The following is a 14,764-nucleotide window of genomic DNA, read 5'->3' on the forward strand; positions in this document are numbered from 1 at the left end:
TAACTATAACGTTAAAAACAATTCTAATTGTCATTTGAAGCTTCCTTAAAAGCTTATCTATTTCCTGCTGTCACAAAGTTTTTTCTTTGTTTTTGCATCCAGCCAATAGCGTTCTCATTCACTCTTCTTAATGAAGATACTAGTTAATAGGGCTTTTTGGATAATAAGTTCGGTGATTCAAGTAGTCTACTAATAAACTTATTGATATACAAGGAATGTGGTATAAAAGTCTTGCTACAGCCACGCTCTTTCCAGCCAGCGCCGAGCAATGGGCATCTCTCAGGACAAACGGCACAAGCCTCGGAAACCCAGAGGCAACAGAAAGCCGTACCAAAAAATATGAACAGGCACTCCCTGCTGTCAACACAAACACTGGCCCCGCCGCATATACACAGTCCATGTGCGGGAGGCAGCAAGTACCCGGCCTTGAGGCTGGACGTGGGGAACTTCTCCTGGGCTCCCAGTGCTGGACACGCCGGACAAGGATCACGGATGTTGTCTGTAGCGCATCCAGCGATGGGCTGGTCCCTACCAAGACCATGGGGAAGAAGTGCTTTGCGCTCATGGACAGCACGCCGTAGGGACGGCGGTGTGAGCCCCGCCCTGCGCTGCCTCTCGGGGCCTAGGAGGGGGCCAGGCTGCCTCCCAAGGAGGAAGAGATTTTCAACAAGAAACGATCAAAGAAAATGCAGAAGAAATATCATGAAAGGAAAAAGAATGCCACAATTAGCAGTCTTCCAGAGGAGCGGTTTCAGCCGGGCAAGCTTCTTGCCTGCATCGCTCCAAGACCAGGCCGGCGTGGCCCAGCAGAGGGCCGTGTATTAGAGGAGAAGGAGCTGGAGTTCTGTCTGAGGAAGATCAAGGCCCGAAAGGCCAAGAAACCCTCTTCCTCCTGTCTTAGCTCATGCAATAAAGCCATTTACTGTTCTTAAAAAAAAAAGTCTTGCTACAGCCAAGAAAAATTACATTAATCACTTCACCTCTATATATCAGATCTATTACTCTAATCTAGCAGATTAAATTTATGTCAGAAGAGCTTTCAACCCCAAACCTAAAATCTAACAATTTAAACAGCCACACCAAGCTTTTCTTTAGTGAATATGGATGCAGTTAACAGACCAACTTCTGCCATGAAAATTTATGATCGCACACCTAATTCAATTTGATTTAAACCACTTAACACTGTGTAGTGAAAAGAACACTGGTCTAGAATCAGATTGATATTGGCATAAACTCTGGCTTGGTTGCCCCAGTAGACTATGACTTTTGGCTCATCTCTTGAGTTCTCTAAGTTTTCATGTGAAAGATGGAAATAATAACATGTATCCCTATAATTCTTACAACAGTGGCTCCCTGAAAGGATTCTAAGGATTCAAAGGATTCTAAGTAAATGACAGCAGGTTTTAGCACAACCATCTTTAAAAGAAGAAAGAACACATCATGGAACAAGTCATTAAGTCATGAGCATAATCAAAGCAAAATGAAAATAAAAAATTAAGAGTTAGAGATATGCTTTACTACATCGAAAGAAAGAAAATTAGCCAAGTAATCAGGTTAGGTACTAGGTAAATTTCTAATAATATACATGTTTGCCTCTATATCAGTTTTCAAATGTACTTACACTTGCCAGATATTAATCTACTTTTGCATTCATTTTTAAGAAATCTGTGGGTTCCCCCCCTTTTTTTTATCATATTACTTGTTCAAGCTATTTTTATTCTTTTCTTCTTTTTGTAAACATCTTTTTTATCATAGTCTTTTTTATGATGTGATGCCTCGGACCAGTCAAGCAAGATCACTTCAAAATTCAAAACTTGGTGTGTATGTCATGTTGCTGTATGGCAAAACCAATACAATATTGTAAAGTAATTAACCTCCAATTAAAATAAATAATTTTATATTAAAAAATTCAAAACTTGATGCTCATTTGATCTTTGTTTTATATATTTAATAAAATTATATATATATATATATATAATATTCAATACTATAACTTTATGTTTTCCTTGTACCAATACAGAGAAATGTATCTCATTCTTTTTATCTGGAATACAATATTATATATAATATTATATATATAAAACACATGCTATATAAAACAACATAAATATTATCCTTATATGTAATATTAACAAAAAGTTAAATATGTACATAAATTAAAGAATTATATTTTTATTTATAAAATTAACTTATAAAATGGACACAAACATATACATATAAACAGGCACATACCTATAGTGCTATTGAAATAAAGACTATTAAAATATCTTCCCAGATGATAGCCTTGCTATCTGCCTTCTTATCTAGCTCATCTACTTAATCTAATCTAATCTGTTTTCCAATTGTCAAGATAGTAATCCTTCTAAGCAGGCATGTTTGATTGTTTCTCTTTGTTCTAAAATGTCAAGTGGAAGTCCATTTTCTCTAGGAGGATATAGAGGGATAACTCAGGGGCATGGTCTAGGAGGGTCTTTGTAATCAGCCCTTCTGAACTCTCCAGATTGATCCCTAGGCCTCATTACTAGTCTCATCACTCAAATCCTGAATGCTTTTTGGTGTTCTTTTCCCCTTATTCACTTCCCTGGTGGCTCAGACGGTCAAGCGTCTGTCTACAATGTGGGAGACCTGGGCTCGATCCCTGGGTTGGGAGGATCCCCTGGAGAAGGAAATGGCAATCCACTCCAGTACTCTTGCCTGGAAAATCCCATGGACAGAGGAGCCTGGTAGGCTACAGTTCACGGGGTCGCAAAGAGTCAGACATGACTGAGCAACTTCACTTTCACTTTCACTTTTCCCCTTACAGTCACTTGGATGATTTCTCTCCCTGTTGGAATATGCCCTCTAACCACCTGGCATAATTTTCATTATCTATAGTTTTATTTCACAATTCTAGTCTTCTGGAGAGATTTTCTTAATTCCTTTAACCAGTATTCATCACTTTCCCTTTGTGCCTTCAGGTTTCCATGCCTTCTTCTGTGGTTCTTTTGCACTATTTTGGGGGAATGTGCATATACTCATTACTGTCTCATCCAGACTTCATGATACCACAGGCCATATATATGCATTTCTAGCATAGTGCTCCTCACATGGAAGGAATACAAGAAAGGTTAGTCAATAAGTAAACAGACAAATGAATGAAGCTGGCATTTCTGAAATCCAATGTGTAAAACCTTGATCTATAATTATTATAGATTATAATTATTATGTCTATATTTTTATAATTATTATATTAATGCTATATAAATATGTTTTTTTAAATGAAACAATATAGAATACACTGTGTGCAACGTTATGAACTCTCAGCATTTCTCCCTATTGTACTACCTTCCCAAGAGATACTTCTCCTCAGGCTTTCTTCTTCCTTGAGACACAACACTATTTAACTTAGGTGAGTTAAGAACCCTACAATAGCTTGTAAGTGATCAAGTGAAAGGAAGAGCATCAAGTCTCTAACTCTAAAGCAAAAGTTAGAAATGATTAAGTTTAGCAAGGAAGATATGTCAAAAGCCTAGAAAGGCAGAAAACTAGACCTCTTGTGTCAAGTTACAAATGCAAAGGAAAAGTTCTTGAAAGAAATGAAAAGTGCTACTCCGGTGAACACATGAATACTAAGAAAGTGAAGCAGCCCTGTTGCTGAGATCAAGTTTCTGTGGTCCGGATAGATCAATCCAGCCACAACATTCCTTTAAGTCAAAGCTTAATCCAGAACAAGGCCCTAACTTCAAACTTGCACCTAACATCAAAGTGCAAGTTGAAGCAGCAAGTACTAATGTAGAATTCGCAACAAGTTATCCAGAAGATCTAGTTAAGATAATGAATAACGGTGGCTACACTAAACAAGAGATTTTCAATGTACAAAATAGAGCACTCTCTTGAAAGAAGCTGCTATCTAGCACTTTCATAGCTAGAGAAGAGAAGTCAATGCCTTGCTTCAAAACTTCAGAGGACAGCCTAACTTTCCTGTTAGGGGCTAGTGAAACTGGTGACTTAAAGTTGAAGCCGATGCTCATTTATCATTTTGAAAATCCTGGGATCTTTAAAGATTATACTATATCGACCCTGCCTATATAGACTCTTCCTGAATATTCATTGGATGGACTGATGCTGAAGCTGAAACTCCAGTATTTTGGCCACCTGATGAGAAGAGCTGACTCACTGAAAAAGACCCTGATGCTGGGAAAGATTGAAGGCAGGAGGAGAAGGGGACGACAGAGGATGAGATGGTTGGATGGCATCACTGACTTGGACATGAGTTTGAGTAAACTCCAGGAGTTGGTGATGGTCAGGGAGGCCTGGCATGCTGTGGTTCATGGGGTCACAAAGAGTCGGACACGACTGAGCGACTAAACTGACTGACTGACTGACGGATCCTGCCTACGCTCAATAAAGAAAACAGCAAAGTCCGGATGACAGCATGTCTATTTATCATATGGCTTAGTAAATATTTTAACCCCAGTGTTGATACTAATTGATTCTTCTCAGTAAGAAGATTCCTTTCAAAATATTACTGCTCATCGATGACATGTTTGCCCGCCTTTAAGAGCACTGTTGGATCTGTTCAGTGAGATTCATATTGTTTTCATGTCTCCTCATCCTACATCCATTTTGTAGCCTGTGGATCAAAGGATAATTTCAACATTCAAGTCTTATTCTTTAAGCTGCCGTACATGGTTACTTCACTAATGGATCTGGAAAAAAGTAAACTGAAAACCTTCTAGAAAGTATTCACCATTCTAGATGCCATTAAGAACATTTATGAGTCTTGGGATGAGGTTAAAGTATCAATCTTAATAGGAGTTTAGAAGAAGTTGATTTCAACCCTCATGAAAGATTTGAGTCATTTGAGACTTCACCTACAGATATGGTGAAAACAGCATAAGAACTGGAATTAGAAGTGGAGCTTGAAGATGTGACTGAATTGCTGCAATCTCCTGATAAAACTTGAATAGATGAGAAGTGGCTTCTGACAGCTGAGCAAGGAAAGTGATTCCTTGAAATGGAACCTACTCCTGGTGAAGATGCTGTGAAGATTGTTAAAATAACAAAGGACTGAGAATATTACATAAACTTAGTTGATAAGCCAGTGGCAGAGTTTGAGAGGCTTGACTCCAATTTTCAAAGAAATTCTACCGTGGGTAAAATGTTATCAAACAGCATTACAGGCGACAGAGAAAATTTTCCTGAAAGGAAGAGTCGATCAATGCAGCAAATTTCACTATTGTCTTATTTTAAGAAATTGCCACAGCCACCCCAGGCTTCAGCAACCACAATCCTGATCAGTCAGCAGTTATCATCATTGTGGCAAGACCCTCCACCAGCAAAAACATTGCAACTTTTGAAGTTTCAGATAACAGCATTTTTTTTTAACAATAAAGCATAGCTTTAATTAAGGTATATACATTGATTTTTTTTAGACATCCTATTGCGCACTTATTGGCCCACAGTATAGTGTAAACAAATTTTATTGGAACTGGGGAATCAAAACGTTCACACTCTTCAGTTTGTTAAAATACTTGCTTAGTTGTGATGGTCTGGAACCAAACCTATAATATCTTTGAGGTATCTTTATAATCTAACTCTGCACAGTTTAACTCCCAAACTATCATAATTTCATTAATACAGAGTTATAGCATATTAACAACTGAAACTTGCAATATATTCATGTTTACTGGAAGTGGCTACTAAATGTACTACTAGGAGAAAAGCAGGTGTTTGAATTTAAAAATGTTTTAAACTACTAACTTTCTGAAAAAGTTAGACTGTGTAATTAACCACTATGCAAAACTGGAGAATAAATGGGTTTGGAGCATCACTGTATATAAAAGCTTCAAATGTTGGAACATAGAAAATTATAAATTTGAGGTAATCTCTCATATTCAATAAATATGTTCAATAAACTTATTTTGAGCAGTGCAAAAAAGATCATGCAGGCCAAGTAAAACATGTGAGTGTTTATGATTTAACACAATTGTCTTATTTTTAAATGTCATATATTAATTGTTTTAATTAAATATATAAGGTAATTTTTACCAAAGTTTAGGCAATATAGAAACATTATATAACTGACAAGGAATGACTCACCTTGTGCTTCGGCTTAAAAAACTAAATCTAATTGACTTTAAATTAAATTAGTCAAATCCACTGTTTATTTGGCATAGAAAAGCAATTCCACTGAAAAACAGTTGATTGACATTTGGGAGTTATATCTTAGTTATAATATTCAATTATATAATTGGCAGTCAGGAAACAAACTAGTGTGTGCTAATATGAAACATTATTTCTTACCTTGTTTAAATATAAAATTTATATTCAGCTGGCAAGAATGTTATTATGCAAAATATCAATAAAATAAGCATATTGGAAACAGACTGAAAATTCACATTCAAACTCAAGATTCTCATTGTTCTGATTTATTTAGATAATAACCAACCAGCTGCCTAAGGACTGTATGGAAGATGTGTGTTAATAGTGGCATGCATGGGAAATAGCCAATTTTAACCTTTGTTGCAACATAATGCACTTGACATTTTAAAAAATATAAAAATTCTTATACTCCAAAAGAAACCTCATTGATAGTGAATTGCCAATTCCATTTCTCTCTCTCTCTCTTTTTTTTCTGGCAACCAGGAGACCCAGATGCTCAGCGCTGGAAGATATTTCTTCCAATAGCAGCATCTGGCGTGCTGGCAGACTCCATAAGCAATTTTGTTTTACAGCTTCAGAGCAGCTTCTGGGTCTATTACATGGTTAATCTGATGGGCTGTCTGGACTGCCTTGTCCTCCCGGATGCCATATGCCAACAGCTAGAGATGCAGTGAACTATCTGCCCATTAGCGTTGCTATCAAGAGCACACCTGAAAAAAACCAGCTGCAAAGAGAGCACTCTGCTTCTGTTCAGGCATTACAGTACCAGTGATGAGTGACCTGGCCAAAATAGTGCAGAAAGACCTTGCCAAAAATGTTCCATGCCCTCTGAGCACCAGAGAAGACTAGGAAACTGTAAATAATCAAATATGCAGGAAATCAATGTATCATTTGATAATGACATAAGTATTTGCAATTTTCCCCCATGCAAGAGAAGAAACATATAATGAAATGTAGAATTGTGAGGGTAAGAGACACAAATTTGATTGCTGCTATTCTGTGGCAATTAGATCATGAAGGGATGTTAGGGATTGTGTCTTACTCATTTTCATATTTTCAGGGCCTGCCAGAGTATTTGAACATGGCAGAATTTGAATAAGTTATTTTAAATAAATAAAAGCAAATAATGTAATATTACTGTAATTGTGCAGTAAATTGTATAATCTTTAAATTCCTGGCATCATTAATTTCTTATCCTTTAGATATTATATTTTATAGCTCTTTCAGGGAATATTTTTCTTGACCAGAGAACAGACTGAACCACCCTTCTGTATACCCCGATATCTGCTAATACATGTCATTATATCTTGTGACACCATTTACATTTATGTCCTTGTGTGATCATAGTAAATTACAACCCAGTCTTTTAATTGAAAACGGAAGTTCATTCTGTTTTAATTTAAAACATGTCAATATACACTAGCCTCTTAATTTTGCATAAAGGCTAAAGCATAGTCTTTAAGTGTAGAAGAGTCTAGGGTCTCTGAAACCTAAAACACATCAGCTGATAAATAAACAATGAAAACAGTAAGATAAGAGGAAATGTGCAACTTTTGTTCATCAAATAAATGAGTTGGTGGTGGTTAACTAAAGAGTTTCTGCCTTACTTGACTAGCTCTCATGCATGGCATTGCTCCCTCTTTTTCTAGTATCGTCTCTCTGACCCACTCTTGTTGCTCTCTTCTACTTTTAAGAGCTCATGAGATTAGACTGGGGCCTCCCAGTCTATTCAGGATAAGTCTGCTGTTTTATTAGTTAACTGATCAGCAATCTTAGTTCTAACTATAGTCCTCCATTTTTCCTTGTAACAAAATCCATTCATAAGTTTTGGGATTAGGACCTGAACCTCTTCTGTTCCCCACACTGCCCAATAACCAGAATTTAAAGGGACGGATGGAATATACTCTTAAAGTTTCCCAGTTGAGCTCCAAGACTGGTGTATGGACAGGGGAGGGCTCACTGGTTTATGACATGTCAATGCTGATGATTTAGAAATGGTTTAGTCATGAACCCTCACTTTATACAAGGGGAAATTAAATCTTTAAGACCTAAATCATGAAGCCCAAACTATCTCTGAAAGAACTGGGGATAATGACTAGTTTTCTAACTCTTATTTTAATGTTCTTTATACTAAGCCATCCTCCTTAATCATCTGCTGCTTCAGGCCAAAAATACATGGGAGTCTATTTCACAGGTTATATGATTCTTAATGATTCATAAAAATAAGTATAAAAACAAAAGTAAGATTATAATAAAGTATAAAGTTCTTACAAAGATTAAAATAAAATTTAATGGGTGAAGGCTACAGATAGTCTCATTCTAATAAACAAAAGCACGAAAAAACAAATGTACTATACAAGCCATGTCGTTAGAGCTTTGTTCAGGTAGAGCCAGGAGAAAACACTTGGAAGTTGATAAATTAGTTTAGGGAAACTCACTGCTCCAGGCTTCATGCTTTACCCTTGTGTTTGGGAGAATAATTCCCCCCACCTCTGGCTCCCACCAAATAAATTTATGGTAACCTGCTTTTACATGTCTTTATACTAGCAGACCATACAATAAAACAAACAAAGAAAAGAACCGTGCTGAACTACTCAGTAATTAGAGAGGTGGTTTGTCAACCCAGAAAATTTAATAACTAAAAATCTTAATGAAAATATGTATACTTTAAAACCTGAATTACTCTATCACCATAGCCCTTTCTCTATACCATAATTATTCACTGAATAAAGCACCTTAAGTGATTCTATGGTTAATTTGACTAAGTAGATGTGGCTTCAAAGTCATTCCACATCCTGTTTGTCATTCTGGAATTCCAGCTGTGCTAGAATTGCTTGAAATCATAAAAAAAGATCTCCCTTGTAAAATTTCTTTTTCTTTTCCTATTCAACAAGCAATGCCCTGAAAAGAATTAGGTATTGATATTGCTACTGCCATCCAGCAAGCCTAACCCCTGCCATTTCCTAGCCTGGGCACTGGAAGCCAAATTGAATATGCTCTTATTCATTGAGAACATTGTTTTCATATTTTTTCATTAAGGAAAAGGCTGTTTAACATTTCAATACTCATTAGAAAGGATACTTTAAAGGAGAAAATGATCTAGAATAAAGTATTCAATTACAGATTTTAAAATCTTCATTTCAGTTCAGTTCAGTTTAGTTGCTCAGTCATGTCCAACTCTTTGTGACCCCATGAATCGCAGCACGCTAGGCCTCCCTGTCCATCACAAACTCCCGGAGTTCACTCAGACTCACGTCCATCGAGTCGGTGATGCCATCCAGCCATCTCATCCTCTGTCGTCCCCTTCTCCTCTTGTCCCCAGTCCCTCCCAGCATCAGGGTCTTTTCCAATGAGTCAACTTTTCGCATGAGGTGGCCAAAGTACTGGAGTTTCAGCTTTAGCATCAGCCCTTCCAAAGAAATCCTAGGGCTGATCTCCTTCAGAATGGACTGGTTGGATCTCCTTGCAGTCCAAGGGACTCTCAAGAGTCTTCTCCAACACCACAGTTCAAAAGCATCAATTCTTCAGCGCTCAGCTTTCTTCACAGTCCAACTCTCACATCCATACATGACCACTGGAAAAACCATAGCCTTGACTAGACAGACCTTTGTTGGCAAAGTAATGTCTCTGCTTTTCAATACGCTATCTAGGTTGGTTATAAGTTTTCTTCCAAGGAGTAAGCATCCTTTAATTTCATGGCTGCAGTGACCATCTGCAGTGATTTTGGAGCCCCAAAAATAAAGTCTGACACTGTTTCCACTGTTTCCCCATCTGTTTCCATGAAGTGATGGGACCAGATGCCATGATCTTCGTTTTCTGAATGTTGAGCTTTAAGCCAACTTTTTCACTCTCCTCTTTCACTTTCATCAAGAGGCTTTCTAGTTCCTCTTCACTTTCTGCCATAAGGGTAGTGTCATCTGCATATCTGAGGTTATTGATATTTCTCCTGGCAATCTTGATTCCAGCTTGTGCTTCTTCCAGTCCAGCGTTTCTCATGATGTACTCTGCATATAAGTTAAATAAGCAGGGTGACAATATACAGCCTTGACGTACCCCTTTTCCTATTTGGAACCAGTCTGTTGTTCCATGTCCAGTTCTAACTGTTGCTTCCTGACCTGCATACAGGTTTCTCAAGAGGCAGGTCAGGTGGTCTGGGATTCTTATCTCTTTAAGAATTTTCCACAGTTTATTGTGATCCACACAGTCAAAGGCTTTGGCATAGTCAATAAAGCAGAAATAGATGTTTTTCTGGAACTCTTTTGCTTTTTCCATGATGCAGCAGATATTGGCAATTTGATCTCTGGTTCCTCTGCCTTGCCTAAAACCAGCTTGAACATCTGAAGTTCACGGTTCACGTATTGTTGAAGCCTGGCTTGTAGAATTTTGAGCATTACTTTACTAGCGTGTGAGATGAGTGCAATTGTGCGGTAGTTTGAGCATTCTTTGGCATTGCCTTCCTTTGGGATTGGAATGAAAAGTGACCTTTCCAGTCCTGTGGCCACTGCTGAGTGAATGAAAATCTTCATTTAGGAAGTTTATATTAAACAAAGCATATTTTGAGTGAGCATTATTTTTTAGTTTTACTGAAGAACATTTGACAAATAGAAATTATATATTGTTAAGGTATACGACATCATGTTTTGATATACATATACATTCTAAAATTATTAACACAATCAAACTAAGTAGCATAACCTTTACCTCACCTACTTACTTTTGACTGTATATATGTTGAGAACATTTGAGATCTACTCTTAGAAAATTGCAATTATTATTAATAAATATTGTCATCATTCTGTACATTAGGTCTCCAGAGCTTACTTATCTTTTACCTGAATATTTGTTCCTCTTTACCATTATCTCCCCATTTCCCTGGCTACTAGAAAACAACATTTTATTCTGTTACTATGAGTTTGACTTTTTTAGATTTCATATATGTGAGATTATGCTCTGGGAGAGGGTGAAGGGTAGGGAAGCCTGGCATGCTGCAGCCAAGGGGTCACGAAGAGTTGGACACGACTGAGTGACTGAACTACAGCTACATGCAGTATTTGTCTTTCTGTGTCGGACTTGTTTTACTTAATATAATGTCCACCGAGTATATCCCTGTTGTCACAAGTGGCAGGATTTCCTTTTCAAGGTTGGATAATATTCCATTTTATTTCTTTGTGTATATCGCATTTTCTGTACCCATTTACAAATCTACAGACACAAGTTATTTCCAAACCTTAGCTACTATGAATAATGCACACTGAAAATAAAAATGCAGATATCTCCTAGAAATACTGAAGTTACTTTCTTTGGCTATATATCCAGAATCGAATTGCAGCATCTTACACTAGTTCTGGGGTTTCCCAGTTGGTGCTAGTGGTAAAGAATCCGCCTGCCAATGCAGGAGATGTAAGAGACATGGCTTCAATCCCTGGGACAGAAAGATCCCCTGGAGGAGAGCATGGCAACCCACTGCAGTATTCTTGCCTGGAGAATCCCCATGGGCAGAGGAGCCTGGTGGGCTACAGTCCATGGGGACACAGAGTTGGACACAACTGAGTGACTTAGCATGCATGCTAGTTCTGTTCTTTAACATTTCAAGGAAACTCTGCATTGTTTTCCACTGACTGCATCAATTTACATTTCTACCAATAGTGCAGAACTGTACTCTTTTATTCACATTCTCACAAACATGTGTTATCTTTTGAGTTTTTATTAATCTCTACCCTAACAGGTATGAGGTGATATCTCATTGCAATTTTGATTTACATTGTCCTCATGATTAGTGATGGAGAAGGCAATGGCACCCCACTCCAGTACTCTTGCCTGGAAAATCCCATGGACGGAGGAGCCTAGTAGGCTGCAGTCCATGGGGTCGCTAAGAGTCGGACACGACTGAGCGACTTCCCTTTCACTTTTCACTTTCCTGCATTGGAGAAGGAAGTGGCAACCCACTCCAGTGTTCTTGCCTGGAGAATCCCAGGGATGGGGGAGCCTGGTGGGCTGCCGTCTACGGGGTCGCACAGAGTCGGACACGACTGAAGCGACTTAGCAGCAGCAGCATGACTAGTGATGTTGAATATCTTTTTATGTATCTGTAAAGCACTTGTATGTCTTTGTTAGATTAATTTTGATTGAGGTATAGTTGGTTTACAATGTAGTGTTAGTTCCTGCTGTACATCAAAATGAATCTGCATACATATAAATATATCCCCTCCCTTTTGCACTTCCTTCCCATTCAAGTTACCACCTGCATTAAGTAGAGTTTCCTGTGCAACTATGTTCCCATTAGTCGTATGTTTTATACATAGCATCAATAGTGTATATGTGTCAACCCCAATCTCCCAGTCCCTTCCCCCTCCTTCTTCCCCTGACATCCTGATAGCCATACATTTGTTCTCTACATCAGTATCTCTATTTCTGCTTTGTAAATAGGATCGATTAGACTATTTTTCTAGATTCCATATATATTTATTAATGTACAATATTTTTCTCTTTCTGACTTACTTCAATCTGTATAACCCTCTCAAGGTCTATATAGATTTCTACAAATGACCCAATTTCCTTTCTTTTTATGACTGAATAATATTCCATTGTAAATATGTACCATATCTTCTTTACCCATTCTTCTGTTGATGGACATTTAGGTTGCTTCCATGCCTTGGCTGTGGATGTCTTCTTTAGAGAAATGTTTATTCAGGTCCCTTGCCTACTTAACTGTTTTATTTATTTTGCTATTGAGTTATATGAGTTTATATACATATATATATTTGGATATTAGCCTCTTAACAGATACATGGTTTACAAAGAGTAAAGGTCACCACGTGGTGGTTTAGTCGCTCAGTTGTGTCCAGCTCTTATGACCCCATAGACTGTAGCCCGCCAGGCTCCTCTGCCCATGGGATTCTCCAGGCAAGAATACTGGAGTGGGTTGCCACTACCTTCTCCAGGGGATCTTCCTGATCCCGGGACCAAACCCAGGTCTCCTGCACTACAGGCAGATTCTTTACCAACTGAGCTACAAGGGAAGCTCGGCATGGTTTACAAAAGTCTTTTGTAGTTCTGTACTTTATCTTTTCACTTTGTTGAATGTTTCTTTTACCGTTAGTTTGATGCAGTTCCACTTGTTTTTGCTTTTGTTGCCTTTGCTCTGATGTCAAATTCAAAGTATCACTGTTAGACCAGTATCAAGGACATTTTCCCCTAGGTTTTCCTCTCAGAGTTCTATGCTTTCCTCTAGAAGTTGTATGCTTATATTTAAGTTGTTAATCTAATGAGTTAATTTTTGTGTATGTTCTAAGACAAGGGTTCAATTTTATTTTTTGCAGGTGAGTATCTAGTTTTACTAATATCATTTATTGAAGAGACTATTTCTATTTTATTTTCTAGGTACCTTTCTGGAAGACTAGCTGACTGCATATGCATGGCTTTATTTCTGGTTGCTCTATTCTGCCCACTGGTATGAGTAAGTAAATTAAAAACAAAACAAAACAAGAGACAGCTTATTGCCAAATAGAAAATGAAATTTGATCATTTATTTTGTTGTTAAGAAAATTGTAAGTACCTTTGAAGAGATGAAAATTTATTTTGCCTTACCTTGTCTCTTAAATTTCCTTTACTATGGCAGCATTCCCATATTTTGTTAGAATTGTGGTCCAAGTTTAGGCGGCTACAAATGAAATGGAATTAAAAATTGTCCTTAGAATTCCAATATTTATTAAAATGTGGTTTACTCAGGAAGGTTTACTCTTGAAGTAAAAATCAAACACAGAACAGAAAACAAGCCGTACGTAGGCAGAACACTCTTTGACATAAATTGCAGCAGGATCTTTTTTTTTTTTTTTTTAGCAAGATCATTTTTGACCCACCTCTTAGAGTAATGAAAATAAAAACAAAAATAAACGTGCATAAGCTGCCTGCTGCAGCTCCAGCTTGCCATTACCCTGTCCGAGGTATGACTGCCCGGTGGCCTTGCTCAGCAGTCTTCTCTTGTTTGGAGTTATAAGAGTTTTGCTGTGATTCATCTGATTCATTCATTGTGTTGTGTACTGCCATCAAAATAAAGCCTAAATCTTACAAATCAACTGATGCTGTGAGCAGAATCGCATGACCGTACCATGACCGTGTGGTTGAAGCCCACCAGACCCTTCAGGGATGGTGTGAAGCTGGGGTGTGCAGTTTACTGATGATGACAGTAATTCATACAGCAGCAAAGAAGACTGGCAGCCCAGTACCAGCCTGAGCAGCAGTGAGAAGGAGATCAACGTGGCATCTCTTTACTGTTGGGCAGCCCAGCCACACTTTCCTCCAATCCGTAGCACATAGACAAACCACAGTTCTGCCCCACACAATTACAAAGAAAACACCAACATGGTAGGTGTTTCAGCCCCTGGAATAGGCCTCTGCCAAACACAGCTGTTACCTGAAACACACCCAAATGTCCAATCTAAAAATGGGTGATGTAGGATGAAGCTTTGATATAAGGTTGGGTATGGATTTAACCACTCAAGAAAGGGAACTGGCCAGATTCTATCCAGGGCCTCAAAACTGTCAAGATAAACAAATAAAAAACAAACAAACAAACAATGAACCCAGGTCTCCCGCATTGCAGGTGGATTCTTTACCAGCT

General features: G+C 38.0%; 1 pseudogene; it reads left to right on the top strand.

Annotated features, from left to right (window-relative positions):
* Positions 1-268: 268 nt before the first annotated feature.
* Positions 269-932, top strand: LOC113896689 (annotated as a pseudogene).
* The last annotated feature ends 13,832 nt before the right edge of the window (positions 933-14,764 follow it).

Source organism: Bos indicus x Bos taurus, chromosome 7, assembly GCF_003369695.1.
Source record: "Bos indicus x Bos taurus breed Angus x Brahman F1 hybrid chromosome 7, Bos_hybrid_MaternalHap_v2.0, whole genome shotgun sequence".
In the NCBI taxonomy this organism is placed as follows: Eukaryota; Metazoa; Chordata; class Mammalia; order Artiodactyla; family Bovidae; genus Bos; species Bos indicus x Bos taurus.